This window comes from Octopus bimaculoides, chromosome 4 (genome assembly GCF_046866305.1).
Source record: "Octopus bimaculoides isolate indiv1 chromosome 4, ASM4686630v1, whole genome shotgun sequence".
In the NCBI taxonomy this organism is placed as follows: Eukaryota; Metazoa; Mollusca; class Cephalopoda; order Octopoda; family Octopodidae; genus Octopus; species Octopus bimaculoides.
This window is the reverse complement of record NC_142931.1, coordinates 59,731,359-59,752,856: the sequence shown is the minus strand read 5'-3', so window position 1 is coordinate 59,752,856 and position 21,498 is coordinate 59,731,359. Positions and strand designations below refer to the sequence as shown.

At 31.4% G+C, this 21,498-nt stretch overlaps 1 long non-coding RNA gene across 1 annotated transcript in view; it reads left to right on the top strand.

The window, feature by feature from the left end:
* Window positions 1-2,302: 2,302 nt before the first annotated feature.
* LOC149136066 (uncharacterized) overlaps window positions 2,303-21,498 on the top strand; it is a 238,785-nt gene continuing 219,589 nt past the window's right edge. Inside the window, exon 1 of the long non-coding RNA XR_016241524.1 lies at window positions 2,303-2,367. This is a non-coding gene — a long non-coding RNA (uncharacterized LOC149136066). The remainder of the gene's footprint in view (window positions 2,368-21,498) is intronic.

The following is a 21,498-nucleotide window of genomic DNA, read 5'->3' as shown; positions in this document are numbered from 1 at the left end:
AATTAATACACAATTTATAAGTACAAATTATAACTACTACAATTAGTAAACATAAAGTAGGGTTTATATATATATATATATATATATATATATATATATACACACACACATGTATACATATATATATACACTACACAGTTAGCTAAACTTGTTATATAAACAATTTAATTTATGTCTACATTTAATTTTACGTTCATCAAGGGAGTTAATCAAAGTATTATTTTTTAAATAATATCTCCTTAAATTCATTAGTACACAACATACAAGAATTACTACCTATACGATAAGATTTTGCCTTGCAAATTATCTCCCAATTTAAAATGTACTTAATATTTTTAGATTCTAGTTCCTAAATATATTTACTAAGGCCAGTAGAATTAATCAAATTTCTATTCTTAAAGGAATTCATGTGTTGAGCCACATGTAATTTAATTTTATTTGAAGTTGATCCTATGTAAATCTTATTTAAATTATAACCATTAAATTTATTCCCATCAATTAAAGTCACTATACGTTTATACACCACATCCTTCAAATCACATTTATTATTAAATTTACATTTGGTCTTATCTCTACATCTACAATTAATTATAACCTGGCCCTTATTATTATGATTAGAATAAGCATTTAATTTATATTTATAAAACTTATTTAACTTAAATCTATTAAAACAAGAAATAATGTTACCAACATTATTAGTAGTAGAATAACCAACTCCCAAATTATTACTAGAAAAAATATTATTTTTTTTTTTTTATCTCTAAGGAATACATCAATTATATTTAAAATCTCTTTAATAATGCTAGTTTTAACTTGAATGCCGTAAGGAATAATTAGCCAAATTTTGTTCTTATTGTTGATATTATTATATTTATTATTTATATTATTAAATTTATTATTATCATTAAATGAATTAAATATAATCTTATTATTTTGTGCATTAAAATTATGTTTATGTTTTTTATTACCATAATACCTATTATTCTTACCATTATTACCTAAGTAGATCGTATCATAATTCTTAATGTTATGTTTATTATTATAGAAATATAAATGGATCGTTAATAATATAATCTTTGATATTATAATTGTATTTCGAATTATTAAAGAATTTAATATTATTAGTATATCCCGCCTCACGAAGGGCTTCATTATAATAAGGTGCATGTTTTTGGAAAATCTCAAATTTAGAAGAAAGTAATGATATTCTCTTACCTATATTATATGTTAACGATTTCTTATTTGAGGGTGGATGATTACTATTAACATTAATATATCTAATCTTTTCATTAATTTCATGAAATGGTTGGGTTTTACTTGTTATTAAATTAAAATTAGCATCTAAATAATTAACATTATAGTTCTCATTATATATAGTAATCGTTAATCCATTTCTTTTTAAAAAACTATATAGTTTCTTCTTATATAATTCTAGTGTTCTATTGGTGCAATTCTTAGTTAGTAATAAAAGGTCATCCCTATATAAACCACCCTCCAATTTTAAGTTTTCCAATTGAAGTTCTGATAATAAATATATCCCTACTAAATTAGTTACCTGTGCTGAATCAGGTGCCCCCATTGGTATATCACAAAAGTCCCTAGTATCCTTCCTAGCCTACAATTTATTATTATATTTAATCAACAATTTCCTAGCCATTTTAACTACATTTACTTCTTCATAAGTCATACCTACCTTTTTCATTGCATAAATTAGGGCCTTATTAAGTACAATCTCATCGTTTGGTCAAATTAATTATTCTTTTATTAGCATTCTCGGATTTATTGTTTGGAATACTGTACTGAAGAAGGAAATAAGATCGGGTAATATAATTTACACCTCTTTAATCCTGAAACGCGTATACAGTTAATCAAAGCCGGGTGGATTCGTTATTTTTTCTTTTTTGCCTGTGTGAGCTGTGAGTGCTAGTGTCTGGGTAGTGAAATAGTAGTTTTAACTGCTATACTAAATTTCGGTGTGTAGCAAAGCAATTTTTGCTGAACCCTAATTTTAATTATATATATATATTCAGCTATGGTCACCCAACAGTGTGATATTAACAGGGGACCTTGAAGCAATCCAGAGAAGATTCACAAAGAAGATCGTCTCCATGCCTAATTTAAGCATTATATAAGTAAATTGTGGAAGAATGGTTAAGTTAGTGAGTACGATAGGTTAGAGTGAGATGGCTTCATACAAAAAATGGTATATAGGTATAAAATCGCATACAATAAATGTAATACATGTATCTGTCTAATTAGGGGAATCAATTGTATATTTACCAAAATATAGGGGCAAGACGGGGAAATTATATGTCGGAAGCTATAAGGACCAATCCCTAACAAGGGATAACAGCCGAAAAGGACCGGGTAAAGTGTTTTTCTAAGTTGTCGTTATTCTTCACTAAAACCATGTTTAAAATATATTATATCAGATACAGTACATTAAATGCAAGGCACTATGCAATAGTGTTGAGTTGTTCAATTATCTATCTATCTATCTATCTATATATATATATATATATATATATATATATATATATATATATATTTATATACATGTCAATAAGAAAATGGAGGGGTTCAAGAGGTGGTATTCATCAACTTTTAGACATATTATGTCTATTTATTTATTTTTTAAAGAAACATTTATAATAATATACATCCATGTATAACATATTATGCTTTACATATATAAAAACACCAGTAATTATTAAAATATATAACGTAGAACATAGAAAGTAAAATAGTTTCTTACAGCTGTTTCAGCCAAGAGGTCATAGTACTGTGAACTGAAGTATATGGACAGTTTCTGTGTTTATGTCATACAATTGTATGACAAAAAATGGATCACTAGAATATGTGTCAAACTTATAAAAGAAAAAATATGTACAGGGGTCAATATGATTTAGTACAGCCTTCCAAGTCAGTGTTCTGACATTGTCACTGTTCAGTGATTGAAACAAGAAAAAAAAATGAAGAAAAGAGTGTATTTGAGTGCCATATTATTATCATCTGTTTTTCTGTCTTATTTTTATTGCATGCTTTCACTGCACAATCAAGCATAGCTCTGTGTGCCTTAGGGATGTGCAATATTTAATTTCTTTTTTTTTTCTTTTGTATTATGAGATCTCCAAGAAATGTTTTTGCATTATCATGTGGTGCTATTTTCTGCAAGTTATGTATATTTATAAATCTTGGGATCTTAATTATGTATTTGCCTGTATCTTTTTTATCATTCTCAAGGCATACAGTATATCATAAAGATAATGATTGTTCTCATTACTAAGTGTGTAATTATAATTACTTAAAATTCTTTGCTTACTAAATCAAGTATGTTGGTGTCCAGTTTACTATCATTATGGAGATGATTTCTATTACTTCCTTTCTCTGTGTCTTTCATAACAATATCCAATTAGTTTTTCTTAATCTCCTTATCTTTATGAATCGGGACAAGGCACTAGCCCTTGTTAGTCTTAGTAATTAATCATAGGTCTGTGGCTTTCTTTGATTGGCCCTTGGTTACTGACACCCTGTTTTAGTAATTAGTTATTGTAATGTTATGGTGACCCCAGTAGTAGTTCAAGTTGAAGTAAAATGTCAGAATGGTTTTGACTAAAATTAATTTGGAAATTCTGAAGAGAATTTGGCTGGGAGGACTGTCCCTTTAGCAAGTGTGGTGGAGCAGTTTGCATTCCATTTGGAGTATGGGTTCAGATCAGAAGCCACCACACTGTTGGGGGCCACCTTGTTCTCTTATTCATTGTCCTTCTGGCAAATAAAAAAAATCATTATCTTTGCAGTATTTACTCTGGCTCTTTACATTCTCAGTTCAAATCTCAACTTTTATTCTTCTGCAGTTAATAAAATAAGTAACTGAGTTGTTGATGATTAAATTGACATCACCCAATTTTTTAAAATTAGAAATATATTAGAAAATTTGTGAAGGAAATGAAAAGTAATTCTGTTGAATCTTTGCCCTGTTACAGTAAATCTGGGATCAGATACTTGGTATATACAGGATGTATTACTGGTATTTTAGGATCTGTTGTTAAAGAAGTGTTTGTATATCTCTAGCAGTCTTCATTGTAAATCTGCGAGTGGGGAAAAATTACTGTAAATTAATGTTGGATTATTTTGTAATCCAAAAATAAAATCAAAATGCAGATGCTGTATGTCTAGTATCTTTTATGTATTCTGAGTTCATTACTGTATTTTCAAGATCTTTTATTCTAGCAGTAGTTGTTTAGCCCCAAATCAGCTTCTATTGAGCAGATTTTGTGATCAAAGTATTCTAGCTATCAACATTTTCAACTATTAATTGTATATGTAAAACCACATATGTCCAATGAATCTTTTCCTTGATAATATAGTAGGATTTGGTTTGAACTAGTCTTTGTTACTATTTCTAGGAGGTCAAGTGACTGTCTTGAGACACCTTTGTTTAGGCGTTGCTACCTCATTGTGTAAGCCACTGTATTTTAAATTTAGGATGTGTTACTAAAAGTTTTGGGTCTGTCATTGAAAATTTGAGATGTGGAGATGTAAATACATTATCTGTTTATAAGATTATAATTTTTAGACTATCAACCTTAACTTTAAAGATAACTTTCTTTTATATTTACGTCTCCACTAGTCTGATTTACAATCATCATCAGGTGTTATATTCTTGAATATACACATTGTACCAGATTGAATCTGAATCAGGTACCTTAATTTCAAAGTAAGAGTAATAATGCTGTTTAGCCTCTAGGCTGCTGATATATGTGCATTTAGGTATTTAATTACCAATATCTGATACTCAAACTCCAGGAATTATAATTGTAAATTCAAGGCTTCTTGCTTACCATCTTGAAACTGATAATTTGGTTCTGTTATATATGTCTGGGATATATTGTTTTAAATCAAATCTATTTACATAAACTTCAGTTTAATTTCTAGTATATTCTTGATGTGATTATTGTAAATCATGAAAGTATTATTGCAAATCTGGAGAAAATTTTGGACATTTGTTTTAAAATTTTGATTAATGCAGGATCTGATATTTGAATCCTCAATGTTATTTCTCTATATTTAAGATCTGCATTTGTAGGTTTGGGATGTAAAACTGCTTGAAAAGTAATTATTGAAAGCACAATGGAGTGCCTAATTTGTTTTAAGAAAGTGTAAACTCATTAAAAATATTTCAAGTTATATATTGAAAGGATTTTCTCAGTTTTATAACCCAAGATAGAAAGAACACCAGTTCAGTAGCTCTGCTAGTAACTTATATCAACAGACATAAGTATTACTTTGTTGTTGCATAATATAGTAATAACAACAGGTTTTTCATCGGCCATCATACATCTAGTCTTTTGTTCTCTAGTCTTGAGATGACTAAATATATTGATATTCTGTTTAGAATAATGATATATTCAAACATGACATTCAGATGTTTTTGTTTTGTTTTCGCAACTCTGACCCATTAACAAAATTCCTCAACTTTCAGAATGCCTTACTATTTACAAAAGGAAAGTGGCTGCTTCATAAATTGTTTCTTGTTAATTGAGAGAAGACTTATATAAACATTTGCACTGCTATTCACTTGTGTGGTATTTAAGCTTCTTTTCTTTTTAATTTTTAACCTTTTTTTTTTTAGTGTTTTAGTGATAGTAGATGGGTGTGTACAAGGTTGGTAACTACTTACTGGTTTTTATATCATTATAGAAACACTGAACCAGAATGTTGAAAACTAACTGAGGGTTTGTATAATTAATGTTTTGTTTAATGTGATAATATCAGGATGATACATTTTAAAATATTGATCTCAATTCACTGAGGATGAATTTTGCTGGAAAAATAGTTCAGATGATCGTACTATATTACTTGCGATGATTTTATTGAATCTGGAGGGATGAAAGCTAAATTGATTCCAGTGAGATTTAAAATCTGGATTACAAATCAAACATATAACCAATCCTAAGATTTACTGTCAACAACTTGATTGATTGAATAGGGCACTAAAAGATGTTAGATTTTACTCCTTACTATAGCACTATGTTCTGTGGATTTTTGTATTTGTTACTTATGAAACATTAGCATAGCATCATGTATATTCTAATTTTCCTCCTTCTGATTTTCTTCTTTTAGACCATCAACTATAATTTATATTTTATTCACAGAAACCTGAATCTTCTGTCTGTTCAGCAAATCTACTGACAATAATAACTATGCTTCTCTATAAGTGCGAACATCAAATTGGTTGAAAAGCTTTTGAATTATGACACACACATGCAATAAGTTTACATAAGCGTGTGCACACACACACACACACACACACACACACACACACACACACAAGCATACAGCATATCATGTATGACAGAATTTGAACATACTTTTATTTGTAAACCTGAGAGATTTATGTTATAAAAATTATCAGTTATATTGCTTAATCTTTGAAAATGTTGATACAAAGATAACCTGATATATATTTTTTAGCAATTCTATGAGTTTAACACATAGGTTAGGCAGATCATCCAGCATTTCCCTGATTGATCAAATTTTTTGATATCTGGCTCACAACAACAGAGTAAACAAGCAATTTTTATGATATAATATTTGATACATATGTTTTTGATGTAGCCAAATAAATACAAATGCATACACATAGATGTAAGTATAAACTTTCACTTTTAATGGTTTTGATTTTTTCATTTAGCTAAATTGTTAAATAGTTGCATGTTTATAAGAATTCATTAATAGTCAAATTAGTAGCTAGTTATTAATATGATTGACAATTTAATTTTTTCATGACAAATCTATAACTGACAGCTTATTTATTTGGCTATTTGCTATTATTGTAACTTTTTTATTTTAATACTTTTAAATTATTTAAGACATTTCCTCAATCTGTTGTTAATTGACAATATATATATATATATATATATATAGAGAAAGAGAGAGAGAGAGAGAGAGAGAGAGAGAGAGAGAAACAACCTGATGTTTTCCTGGGGCTTAAACAACAATAACTTCATCCTTTATAGGACTGCCACATTCACATTCTGTTGGCAAATAAACTTTGCTATATATATATATATATATATATATATATATATATATATATGTGTGTGTGTGTGTGTGTGTGTGTGTGTGTGTGTGTGTGTGTACATATACACACTTTATTTCTTTCTGTATATTCCATTACTGGCTTCAGCCATTCATTTGGTGCCATACTGGAGCACAGCTATAACTTTAAAAAGAAATTAAAATTAATTTCTTACTTATATACAGATAACACATACACATATACACACACACATCGCATTCCATCACGATCGGTAAAAATGTGCTTATTTTGGTGGTTTTGACTTATGGAGTCCCTCTAAGCGTGAGGCATTATTGTATAGTAATGCCCTTATATAAATTAAATTATATATATACATATATATATATATATATATATATATATATATATATATATATCTTGTAGGTGGGTATACAGGGGTGATGGGAGTAGTGAAGATACCTACTAACTTATTTTTATGATTGTTTCAAAAAAGTATATAAAAGCTAGATGGTCATAAGTTAACTTTCAATAGAGACTGATTTGAATGTAGAATGGAACCAGTTGTTTTTGATGTGAAAGACAGAAGGTAATTTGGATGATTCGAAGAAACAATGAAGCGGTTGATAAGTACAGGAATGGTCAGTCTTCATCACTTTATCTTCTCTAAACACTTCATTTTATTCTTCATTCTCTTTTTCACTTTCTTCCTTATAATCTGACTATGACCCCCCTCCCTAATATATCTATTTCTTTATTTCTCTATTTTCTATTTTGATTATAATTGTATTTTCTTTGTCACTATATCTATGGGTTTAGTTTTGTCTGTAAACTGCTAGCAGTAAAACACTGATTTAGGTATGCATTTTCATACTGAGTGAAATGACAGTAGGAGCTTACAAAGGTAAAAATGTGTCGAAACAATTGCAGTGGTTTTAAATAAAGAATGTCATCCATTTTCTATCATTTATCTATTCACATATATTTTATATATGTATATGTGCCCATATACAAGGTGTAGTGAATATATTGTTGTCTAAATTATGCAAAAATGAAAATAACACTGACATCTCATTTTAACAGATATATTTACCAGAATTACATAAAAATATCTTGAAATACTAAAGAGTAAATTCATTCAATAAAATTGCCATTGGCTTCAATCCCCCCCCCCCCCGACGGCTTTTTATCACTCTTGGTACATGTCCTCCGATTGATACCCAAACACTCTGAAATGTTCGTATTGGAGCTACGTGAATGCCAAGCAGTGCAACATGTCATTTCCAAATTTCTGGCTGAGTGAATTGCATCATGGTGCTGTTTTTCTCACAGATGGTGCCCAACTGACCCTACTATACTGTATAGTCAACAAAATCAAAAACAAACAATGCACATGTGTGAAATTAAAGCTATGAAATGGTGATAATTTACCCATTGCACACTGTATATATATATGTGTGTGTGTGTATACACACATATATGCAATCACACATATTAATATAAACTAATGCAAATTTATGCACTCTTATTGCTCATCTCTCATTAATACTAATGTATATGCTATACAGGATACACTTATGTTCATTCATAATATACTTCCAAGTAATCATATTTATGCAATTTTTACATATAGACTTATTCATTTACAGTTATAGAAACATATTTGAGTAGTTTCATAGTAGTACATAGATATTCATATCTACATTACAACCACATAGGCTATATGAACATCAATAAACAAAATTATTTATGAAAAAATGACTCAAGCATAAAACTTTCAAGATATACAAACACTCATTACAGTCCAAGTATGTAACCAAATGGATATTTCTATATTATTCAACTTCTCCACATTTCCAAAATAGTAGCTTTATTGAAATTGAACAGTAAGTACTTGGACAGAGAGAAGACAGATAAAAAAAGTAATTTTTGAATTGATGAAAGGAAAATGAACTACTCCTATTTAAATTCTTAGCATATTTCATCCATGTGTTATATATTGAAGGGACATTTACTATTTTATTAATGACTGCTTCATGCCATTTGATTTTGATAGCCATCCTGGAATAGCTAAATTTCATTATGTAGATTGCAAAAAGTAGCACTGCAGTATAATGTGAAAGAATTGCCTACACATCTATCCATTTATGGCTCTAAGTGTGATTCTTTCACACTCCCCTAAGAAACTGAAACAAACAAACATTTGAGAATCCCCCATACAAAATCACACTTCACTTGCAGAACAATAAAGTAGAACATGTGAAAATGTCATTGCATATATTCAAGCATTCATATCAAAATAATTTCTGTTTTTCTTGTGTAATTTATGTTTAATCAGTCAGAAATATTCATGCATGTATATACAGAATAATGAAACTGCATATGGAATTGTATTTATACCATCCAATACTTCCCAATTGATGATGCAATCAGTCATTTCTACATTTGCTAATGGCTACTTGGGTACCAGGCAATGAATGACTAAATTTCATTAAGATGCATAATCTGATCTGATGTGATAGTTAAGGAGATAGTTGTGATTAGAAAAGTTGGCCCTTTTGAATATTCACACTTTTTTTTTTTGTAATACTTTGACTGAAATAATGCTTACATTTTGTTTCTTTTCTATACAACTACAATGGGTAAAGATGATGCAAAGCAAAATAATTGTAGATTGTAGTTAGATTTCAAACTCTCCAAGAATGGCAAATAGCTTCATCAGTTATGAATTACTTCCTGATTGTCAAAACTTATGATAAATAATAGTAATGAAAATAGGTTTAAGGTACATGCTACTTTAAACCTGACAGTAATTTCTAGAGTACTATTAAGCACTCATGGTCTACTCTCAGTTGAGCAATGTTGTTTGGTGGGAGTTCCACTTTGGTGTTCTATAGAGGATTATTGGCAGGCAAATGTGATGATGTTCTTGGGCAGACTCTGAGCATTGATGAGAATCAGCTGACTGATTTGTTCTGGAGGACTTTCAGGCCATGGCCCATGGATAATTTCCAGAAGTCTTTAGCCTAGTTGTGCTACTGGGTTTGTGGAAGTGCTGTCAGCTGGGCTTTGCCCAAGATGCACGCAGAGTGACAAAACTGTTTTACATGCTCTCATCCATGCCCCGAGCATTGCTGACTTGTAGGTTTATATCAAGCGCCTACTGTCACATATAGGACAGATCCAACTATCAGCTAAGCCCATTGTGAAGATCATTCAGTCTCCTTCCTTTGGTCAAGAAGGGCAAGCAGTGTTTATTTGTCTGGCAGCCTTAGTGAAAGAGATTGTGTGGTAGACCAGATTGATAGGGTTGAAGACAAGATAATTTCCTCTTTAGTTGAGCCCTCATCAACTTTTACAAGTTTCACTTGAGAAGGAAGGTGAGAGTAGGAAAGAAAGTGATGCCTCCCAGCAATTTTATTAAAATGTGTATGAATATGGCAAGAATTGCTTGAGTAAATGGGCCTACTCTAAGCATGCACCTGTAAATTGAAGGAAGACAACGTGAAGAGGGCACTTGCCCCTCTGGTCAGGGCAACCATAGTCTTGTGGGTTTCCACAAGCAGCCCTTGGAAGCTTCCTTCTTTGGGGAATTATTCATCACTAGAGTTTATATTATCACTATTTTCCAACTTTTTGCACTTCTTCTTTATGTAATACCACATTGTATTGAACGGTACCATCTCTAATATTTTTTTGTGAATCCTTAGTGGTGAATAAAGAGAGCAATATTATCATCATCATAATTATCAACAACAAAGCAGTAAGCTGGCAGAATCATTATTATACCGAACAAAATGCTCTGCAGCATTTCTTCTGGATTCACATTCTGAGTTCAAAATCTGCCATGATTGACCTTGCTTTTCATCATTTTAGGGTTGATAAAATGAATATCACTTCAACACTGAGGAGGAAGGGCAATGTAATTGACTAACCCCCTACCCCAAAATTTCAGACTTTGTGCTTATAGTAGAAAGCTTTTCTTTTTTCACAGAGCATGATTAATGCTCATTCAGACAAGAAAGTATTTTGTGTTAATTGGACAGCAGAATTTCATATTAAATATAGTAGACATATAGTTTTGTTTAATGTGCAGTTTCTTGAATTTAATCAAAAAGTTACTTTCAAAATATTTTTAAACTATGTATCTCTAAGTCAATATGAGCAACATGGTTTTCATCCTGTAGAGGCTATAATTAATGCAGCAGGAGATTTGTTTTTATTTTAGTATTGCAATTATAAGGAATCTATTCTCTGTACTTGGAGCTTAAAAAGATGAAGAGTAATTGAGAATTTCTCTATGCACTATATATGATAACAATAAAATACAATAAACAATATTAGTACAGCGATTACATGATAGATGCTTTATTTTATCTTTTTCTCTTGATTTTCTTTCATCTTGCAAATAGATAATATCAGTATAACAAAGCAGTAAATGATAAACAAATGTAGACATAAATCTTTGAACATCTGAATAGGATTTACATATTATATTGTAATTGCTTAACAAGATAAGTTCCTATGTATAAATGTACCATGTACAGAACTGTCATAGACTGAGTTGGAGTCCCACCTCCTAAATAATAATAATGATGATGATGATGATGATTCAAAATTTTGGCACAAGGCCAGCAATGTGAGGGAGGAGGTAAGTTGATTACATCAACCCTAGTGCTCAACTGGTACTTATTTTATTGATCTCAAAAAGAATGGAAGGCAAAGTTGACCTCAGTGGCATTTGGACTCAGAACATAAAGATGGATGAAATGCCACTAAGCATTTTGTCCAGTGCAGTAACAATTCTGCCAGCTCACCACCTTAATAATTATAATAATAATAATAATAATAGTACAAACCCCTCTGTATGGAGAATACTCCAAAGCAAAGATGCTCATTTAAGCCAGAAGAACAACCCTTCACTGGCTGAGAAGTTCAGGTCTGAAGGGCTTATATTGGCAGTTCAGACAGAAGCGCTTGCATTGGCAGCACTCAACCAAAGCTTGTTTACCAGAATCTATCAAGCCCACATATTAAAAAATGGTGTAGACCTAAATGCACATTCTGCAACTTTGATTAAACAATAGACCATCCCATCTTATGTTGTCTGGTACATACTTCAAATGTATATCAGAATCACTGTGATTGTGTAGGCCAGTACTTACAGTGGAAAATATGAAACTGTTTTGGTATAAAAACAGTCTCTCAACTGTAGCAGACATTACCTAGAGCCAGTCAAGATAACACTTGGGGGATTTCCTAGTTAACACAAGCTAAACGATTTACAAATATAAACATGGTATCATTGTCAAGGACAGCAGAAACAAATTAATTGATGTGAACATACTACCAGATTAAAAAAAAAAAAAAACTGTGACTGTGTGGTAAGAAGTTTGCATCCCAGCTACATGGTTCCAGGTCCGACCCCATTGCATGGCACTTTGGGCAAGTGTCTTCTACTATAACCACAGGCCAACCAAAACCTTGTGAGTAGATTTGGTAGATGGAAACTGAAAGGAGCCTGTTGTGTGTGTATATATATATATATATATATATATCGAGAGAGAGAGAGAGAGAGAGAGAGAGAGAGAGAGTGTGTGTGTATGTGTGTAATATATATATATATATATATATATGATAGGGTACTGAAAAGTTTCTGGCTTTAAAGGTAATGTGAAAAGCCTGGTTGGAGGCACAACTTTCCAGGTTCTTTTACAGGACTTCAAAAAACTGAAGGACTGCTGCAATAAGTGTGTGAATCTGAGAGTGGGGTATGTTGAATAAAACCATAATTAACTGATTGTCCTGTATTTTCTTTTACCCAAAGTCAGGAACTTTTCAGTACCGCCTTGTATACATATGTAAGTATTTGTGCCTGTATTTGTGTCCCTGTAACATTAGTGATTCAGCGAAAGAGACCAATAGAATAAGTACTGGGGCCAATTGATTCAACTAAGAATTTTTCAAGGTGGTGCCACAGTCAAATGACTGAAACGTAAAAGATAAAAGATATCAATGAAGGAAGTTCAGAAATTAAGTAAATCCAAAGGTGTGGAGATCGAGGCTAAAAAATGTGGCATCTCAAAACAAAAAAAAAAAAAAAGATAACAAATCCCAGTCATCATGTGAGTCTTAGATACGATAAAAAAAAAACATGTGAAAAACACCTTAGTAACATCCCAGGTGAATTAAAACAAATTTGTACTGATTAGCACTGCACACATACTACAAAGAACCTTCTCAATTTAGCAATAAATTCTAGAGTACTTGTAAATCAATTTGATGTGTCCGAAGTGTTAGCATTTCCCCACTTAATTTATACTCAATATACCTCTATACTAATGAATTTTGTATATACAAATGCTTATATATAAATATTTAATATCACTTTATACTTACAATGTTACATCTTTATTTTGATATTTACACACTATACTTTAACTTTTTATATCATGCATTCACCAAACCATTTTTAATCTCTGTTTTGTGTATATACTGGAACACTTCTTTTTTAGCTCTTATATCAAGTATATGCCAATTTTTTTGTTTTTTCTTTAATGTTTTTGTGATGTTATATTAAGTGTTCAGTGAAGGAAGCAATTGAAAGCATTTAATCACTTACCTTCACTTGCCCTAAAGTAAAAAGTAAAGTGAAGTTCTTTCCCAAGTTATAGACTCATAGGGCCGGTTTTCATGGCATATATATTCCCCACCTAGACAGGATGCCAATTCATTGCAAGATTACTCATTTTTACTAGCTGAATGGACTGGAGCAATGTGAAATGAAGTGTTTTGCTCAAGAACACATGTCACCACAATCTTATGATCATGAGTCTAACACCCTAACCACTAAGCCATGTGCCTCCATGCACTTGCCCTGAGTCATAGGTAATGACTTGGTAAGTTATTGTACAAAATGACCCAAAAAGAAAAGATAATAACAATAATAATAATAATAATAATAATAATGGTTTCAAATTTTGGCATAAGGCCAGTAATTTAGGGGGAAGGAGTAAGTCGATTACATTGACTCCAGTGCTCAACTGGTACTTATTTTATCGACCCCAAAAGGATAAAAGGCAAAATCGACCTTGGCACTAAGCATTTTGTCCAGCATGTTAATGATCCTACTAGCTCACTGTTAAAAATAATAATGATGATGATGGTGATGATGGTTTCATTTTAGGCACAAGGCCAGCAGTTTTGAGGGGAGGGAGATTAGTTGATATGTTCAACTTCAGTAATAAATTAGTATTTTATCGATCCTGGAGGGAGGAAAGGCAATTATAATTCTTTCTCCCATAGGCACAAGGCCTAGATATTTGACTGGTACTTAATTTATCAACCACGAAAGGATGAAGGGCAAAGTCAAGTTCAGCAGAATTTGAACTCTGAATATAAAGGCAGACAGAATACCACTAAGCATTTTCTCTGGCATGCTAACAATTCTGCCAGATCAATGTTTCTAATTTAGGCACAAGGACAGAAATTTTGAGAAGAGGTTAGTCAGTTACACTGAGCCAGCACCTGGTTAGTTATTTCTAAAATAGGCACAAGGCCTGCAATTTGAGTGGGGATGTTATTCAGTTACATTGATCTTGACAGGAAATCAAAATCGGAATGTAAGGATTTGGGACAAATATCACAAGGCATTAATAAATAGTAATCATGATAATGATAAAGCCAATGCTAATGAAGACTGTCATCTCCTGCTCCTCTTCCTCCTCCACATTCTCAACAAGGACAATAAAATGTCCTTCTGGACAAGAAAGACGCAAAAATAAAGTTGACATTTCAATGAAGTAAGCCTATATAATTCAAACAAAAGAAATGGAACTTATGAAGAAGTAATAGAAAAGCAGAGCAACTCTGCTTTCTATAAATACTTGATCAGAAAGGAAAGTAAAATGTATGTGTGAAAGGGAAATGAGTATTTTAACATTCAAAGAAATGTTTTTGAAACACATCTAAACAGTAAAAATGCCATCTGTGACTTTAACACAGTTTCAGCACTAGCCATAATATATGGCTCTGTAGTATTGAACAGTAAGGTAACAGATGTCTATCTTCTAAAAAGTCACTGCATATTATCCCAGTGAGTAAAACGTTCACAGACTATATATCTTAAGAAGAGTAGGCTGTGGAAGACTATTGCGTGTCAACGATCAGCTTAAGAATACAATTGTTAATTTATTCCACAATCTTTCCATTCATCCATTTATTCACAAGTGGGTCTGTTATGTGTCCTTTCTTGACTATGATTGTACAAAGGTAGTTTTGATCGTCATAACACCAACGAGATTATCTCAAGAAATTGGATTAAGATATCAAACAAAGTGCATATATATATATATATATATATATATATATATATATATATATATATATATATATATATATGCATATATATATATATATATGCATATATATATATATATATGCATATATATATATATATATATATATATATATATATATATATGCATATATATATATATATATGCATATATATATATATATATATATATATATATATATATGCATATATATACATATATATATGTGTGTATATATATGTGTGTGTGTATATATATATATGCATATGTATATATATGTGTGTATATATGTATATATATATATATATATGTGTGTATATATATATATATATATATATATGCATATATGCATGTACATATATATATATATATATATATATATGCATATGTGCATATACAGGGGTTGGACAAAATAATGGAAAAACCTAGCATCATAGCATCATAATTTTGAAATGTCTATAAAACCATCAAAAGCTTGTTTAATTTTATGTTTTTTGATTTATTATTAGTGTTGCATAATATGTTTTGCTGAAATTGCTGTTTCCTTTCAGATACCATCAGAAAAAAGGTAATTAAAATTCATTGAAATAACAGATCTATTGCACTTTCAAAGAGGTCAAATTGTTGGTGCTTGTATGGCAGGTACTAGCATAAGAAAACAGTCTAAATGTTTGGTGTATCAAGAAGTACTGTCTCGAAAGTAATGACACCCTTTGAGAGAGGGGGAAAAACCTCCACGTCGAAACAAAACTCTGGAAGAAAACCAAAACTTTCAGATAGGGACAGTCGGATTCTTATGCAAATTGTTCTAAAGGATCACAAAAGGACAGCTCTCAAAATTACTGCACAGCATAATGACAACCTCGAGAACTCAGTTTCCACAAAAACTGTTAGCTGGGAGCTGCACAAAGCCAGATTTCACAGGAGGGCTGCAATCAGAAAACCACTACTTTCAAAAACAAACATTGCAAAGCATTTAGAGTGGAGTAAAAACCTACAGACTTGGTCCCTAGAGCAATGGAAGAATGTTATTTTCTTGGATGAGTCTTCCATTACCTTATTTCTGACCACCAGCTGAGTATACGTGTAGAGACAGCCGAAAGAAGCCTTCAACCCAGACTGCATTCTTCCAACTGCTAAACATGGAAGAGGATCTGTGATGATTGGGAGCGGGGGCTATATCTTGGAAATCTGCCATCTCAATGGGTTCCCTTCATGGCAGAATTAATAGTCAAGGCTATTTCAGCATTCTATATGATCAAATTCATCCAATGGTTGCAGAACATATAACATCCAATGTTATATGTATATATGTGTATATATATATATATATATATATATATATATATATATATATATACATATATATATATACATATTTGTTTTGCAAGATTTTTTATGTGAAATCGTGTGTTGAAACAGATGTTGTTGTACTTGGGGATGGTCATATTGCCAGTTTAGCCAATAAAAACACACGCACTGTATATTTGGTGTTAATTTGCTTCAGCTTTATATTACATTAATCTTAATCTTATTTCGGCCAGAGTTCTTTCGTCACACTTCTGTGACCTCATCAGTGGTCCTTTGTTTCCTTCCTTCTTATGTGTGTCTCACCTTGCTAAATATCAGCCATTTTGTATTCTGTATTCCTATTGTATGTGTCTACGCATGCGTGTCTTTCAATGTGTCTGTGTCTTTTGTAAGTGCATGTGTGTATGGGGAGTGTCTGTATCACCTATATACTCTGTTAATACGTGTTCGTTTGTATTTGTTTTATTTATTTATTTGTTCATGTGTGTGTGTGTGTTTTTTTTTTGTTTTTTTTTGTGTTTAATTAAATTTTGTTAACGTATGTAATATTTAATTCCATTTGTTTATCTATGTATTGTATTATACTTTGTTCATATTATTGGTTTATGGGTAACATGTTGTCACATGCTGTGGTTTGAGGTTTGTTAGTGGTGTGTATTAGTGTTCCATTCTAGTTTCCAATTCAGGCTAGGTTTCTCTTCTATTATGTGTGTAGCTTCAGTAATTTGTCTAAGTGCTGCATCACTGCTATGTGTAGATAAGATTTTAATTTCTATGTTGTTGATTGAGCCTCTATGTTCTTGCTCAGTGTGCTGGTACAGAACTGATGAGTTCTTCCCTTCCTTAAGTTCCCTCCAATGTTCATTTGCCCGCTCCCCTATGCTCCTTGCTGTTTCGCCTACATATGTCATTGTCTTATTTCTGCATCGTCCCTCTGTACATCTTATACTATAGACCACATTTCTGGTTTTGCAGTTCGTTTGTGGGCTAAATCTACATACGATACAGTTCCTATCAGTGCAGGGGGTTCTACTGATAAGGGATTTAATAGGGTTGCCTGGCCTTTCAACAACCTTAATTCTTAGCTTAAGTTTGTCTAGGGCCCTTCTAAAGCGGTACGCCAGTTCGCCTCTAGGGGTGGTGCCGACGAACATGACGCTCTGGTACTTGTGGCTATCGTACCATGAGCTTGCCTTCCCTATTTTCTTCTTAGTCCTTTCTATGGTGTTCCATGATTTGCTCCTATAGAGTGGGCAAATCCCATTCCTATCGTTGCGTTTGATTGTTTCAAACTTCTTCATAGCTCCTTTGTATACCCTGATCCTTTCTTTATGGCTGTAACCTGAGTGCATGCGGTGGACGAAATGTTGTATATGTCTCTTTAATTCTGTAGGGTCGCACATGCAGGAGACATTTCGCATTACTCTGACGAGGTCTGCCATCAATATGTTGAATTTGGCATTGTCCGCAATAGCCGAGTTCCGGTGGATCAGGTATTTGGAGGCCATAGGTTTTGTATGTGGCCAATCTCTTCATGGTATGGTGGGACAGAAGGCTTAAGGAACGCCTGACACAGAACTCCATACTCGTGAATGTGTACTCTCGATATGTCGATGATATCAACTTAGTGGTAAAGACACCCCCACAAGAGAGCACCCCTAAAATAGAAATAGAAACTAAGACTATGGAGAGCATCCAGCAATTAGCTAACTCCATCCACCAGAGTATTAAAGTTACGATAGACTACCCTACTAAACACCGTAACCATAGATTACCTGTATTAGATACTGAACTCTGGCTAGAAACTAAGAACACTAAAACCAGAATCCTCCATTCACACTATACAAAACCTATGGCCTCCAAATACCTGATCCACCGGAACTCGGCTATTGCGGACAATGCCAAATTCAACATATTGATGGCAGACCTCGTCAGAGTAATGCGAAATGTCTCCTGCATGTGCGACCCTACAGAATTAAAGAGACATATACAACATTTCGTCCACCGCATGCAGTTCTCAGGTTACAGCCATAAAGAAAGGATCAGGGTATACAAAGGAGCTATGAAGAAGTTTGAAACAATCAAACGCAACTATAGGAATGGGATTTGCCCACTCTATAGGAGCAAATCATGGAACACCATAGAAAGGACTAAGAAGAAAATAGGGAAGGCAAGCTCATGGTACGATAGCCACAAGTACCAGAGCGTCATGTTCGTCGACACCACCCCTAGAGGCGAACTGGCGTACCGCTTTAGAAGGGCCCTAGACAAACTTAAGCTAAGAATTAAGGTTGTTGAAAGGCCAGGCAACCCTATTAAATCCCTTATCAGTAGAACATACCCTTTCAGTAGAACCCCCTGCACTGATAGGAACTGTATCGTATGTAGATTTAGCCCACAAACGAACTGCAAAACCAGAAATGTGGTCTATAGTATAAGATGTACAGAGGGACGATGCAGAAATAAGACAATGACATATGTAGGCGAAACAGCAAGGAGCATAGGGGAGCAGGCAAACGAACATTGGAGGGAACTTAAGGAAGGGAAGAACTCATCAGTTCTGTACCAGCACGCTGAGCAAGAACATAGAGGCTCAATCAACAACATAGAAATTAAAATCTTATCTACACATAGCAGTGATGCAGTACTTAGACAAATTACTGAAGCTACACACATAATAGAAGAGAAACCTAGCCTGAATAGGAAACTAGAATGGAACACTAACACACACCACTAACAAACCTCAAACCACAGCATGTGACAACATGTTACCCATAAACCAATAATAGTATGAACAAAGTATAATACAATACGTAGATAAACAAATGGAATTAAATATTACATACATTAACAAAATTTAATTAAACACAAAAAAAAACACACACACACACATGAACAAATAAATAAATAAAACAAATACAAACGAACACGTATTAACAGAGTATATAGGTGATACAGACACTCCCCATACACACATGCACTTACAAAAGACACAGACACATTGAAAGACACGCATGCGTAGACACATACAATAGGAATACAGAATACAAAATGGCTGATATTTAGCAAGGTGAGACACACATAAGAAGGAAGGAAACAAAGGACCACTGATGAGGTTACAGAAGTGTGACGAAAGAACTCTGGCCGAAATAAGATTAAGATTAATGTAATATAAAGCTGAAGCAAATTAACACCAAATATACAGTGTGTGTGTTTTTATTGGCTAAACTGGCAATATGACCATCCCCAAGTACAACAACATATATATATATATATATATATATATATATATGCAATACATATATATGCATATATGTAATACATATATATGTATGTGTGCATATATATATATATATATATACATACAAACATGTATGGTATGTTAGTTGTCTACTCCCTATGCAGAGTTTCACGGGACACAAGAGTATATATATATATATATATATATATATATATATATATATAATAATAATAATAATAATAATAATAATAATAGGGAATATAATCCAAAACCTACAAGGGAAAATTCAATTTCGCAATTCTAAATCAAATTTTACAATATATATACATATATATATATATATATATATATATATATATATATATATATATATATATATATATATATACAATTTAGAGAAAAACCTCTATTAAACAATTCAATAATGAAAAACTTAATTCATACCATCAAGAAAAATAAATATACTATAAAATTTTATTCTAAAAATGAATAAAGTACATAAACAATATTCTTCTTTTAATAAATTTAAGCTGAACAAGTTTTGCAAAAACAAATTAAATAATTATTCCAATAATAATAATAAAGACCAGAATATATTTAATTGTACATGTAGAGATAAAACTAAATGTAAATTTAATAATAAATGTAATTTGGAAGATGTAATATATAAATGTGTAATGACTTTGATAAGAAGAATGGTTATGATTTAAATATTATTTACATAGGGTCAACTTCTAATAAAATTAAATTATGGGTGGCTCAACACATGAATTCTTTTAAAAATAGAAATTTAATTAATTCTACTGGCCTTAGTAAATATATATGGGAACTAAAATCTAAAAATATTAAGTACAATTTAAATTGGGAGATAGTTTGTAAGGCAAAATCTTATCAAATAGGTAGTAAATTTTGTTTATTATGTACTAATGAATTTAAGGAGATATTATTAACTAATAATAAAAAAATTGATTAATTCCCTAGATGAACGAAAGATTAAATACAGGCATAAGTTAAATTTTTTATATAATAAGTTTAGCTAATTTGTGTACATATATATATATATATATATGTATATAAACCCTATTTTATGTTACTAATTGTTGTAGTTATAATTTATAGTAGTAAAATGTGTATAAATTAACATGAGATTATATAGGATATATTACATATTTAGAATAAGATTAAACTAAGATGTTTATAAAATAAATTAATGAAATGAGATTAAATTATAGAAATTAAGCTTAACTTATGAATATTATGTATTTTACGTATTTTAGTTTTAAATTATTTAGACTTTAAAATTTTCCAGTAAATGGTATACTACAGTTAATTTTTTCTTATTCTCACAGCTAAAATACATTTTGTCATTTTAACAGCTTAAATACATATTTCTATCTATTTTTTCTATAGTTTTTATAATTTTCACGCAATATATTTCTTATAAACGCTAAGTTCTACATATTACGTTTAAAATTTTAGCTTAACAGAAATTCTTCGATAAGATAAGTTATGGTTTTATTTTGAGTAATATTGTTAAATGTTTTCCAAGTATTTTTCTCTATTATAAG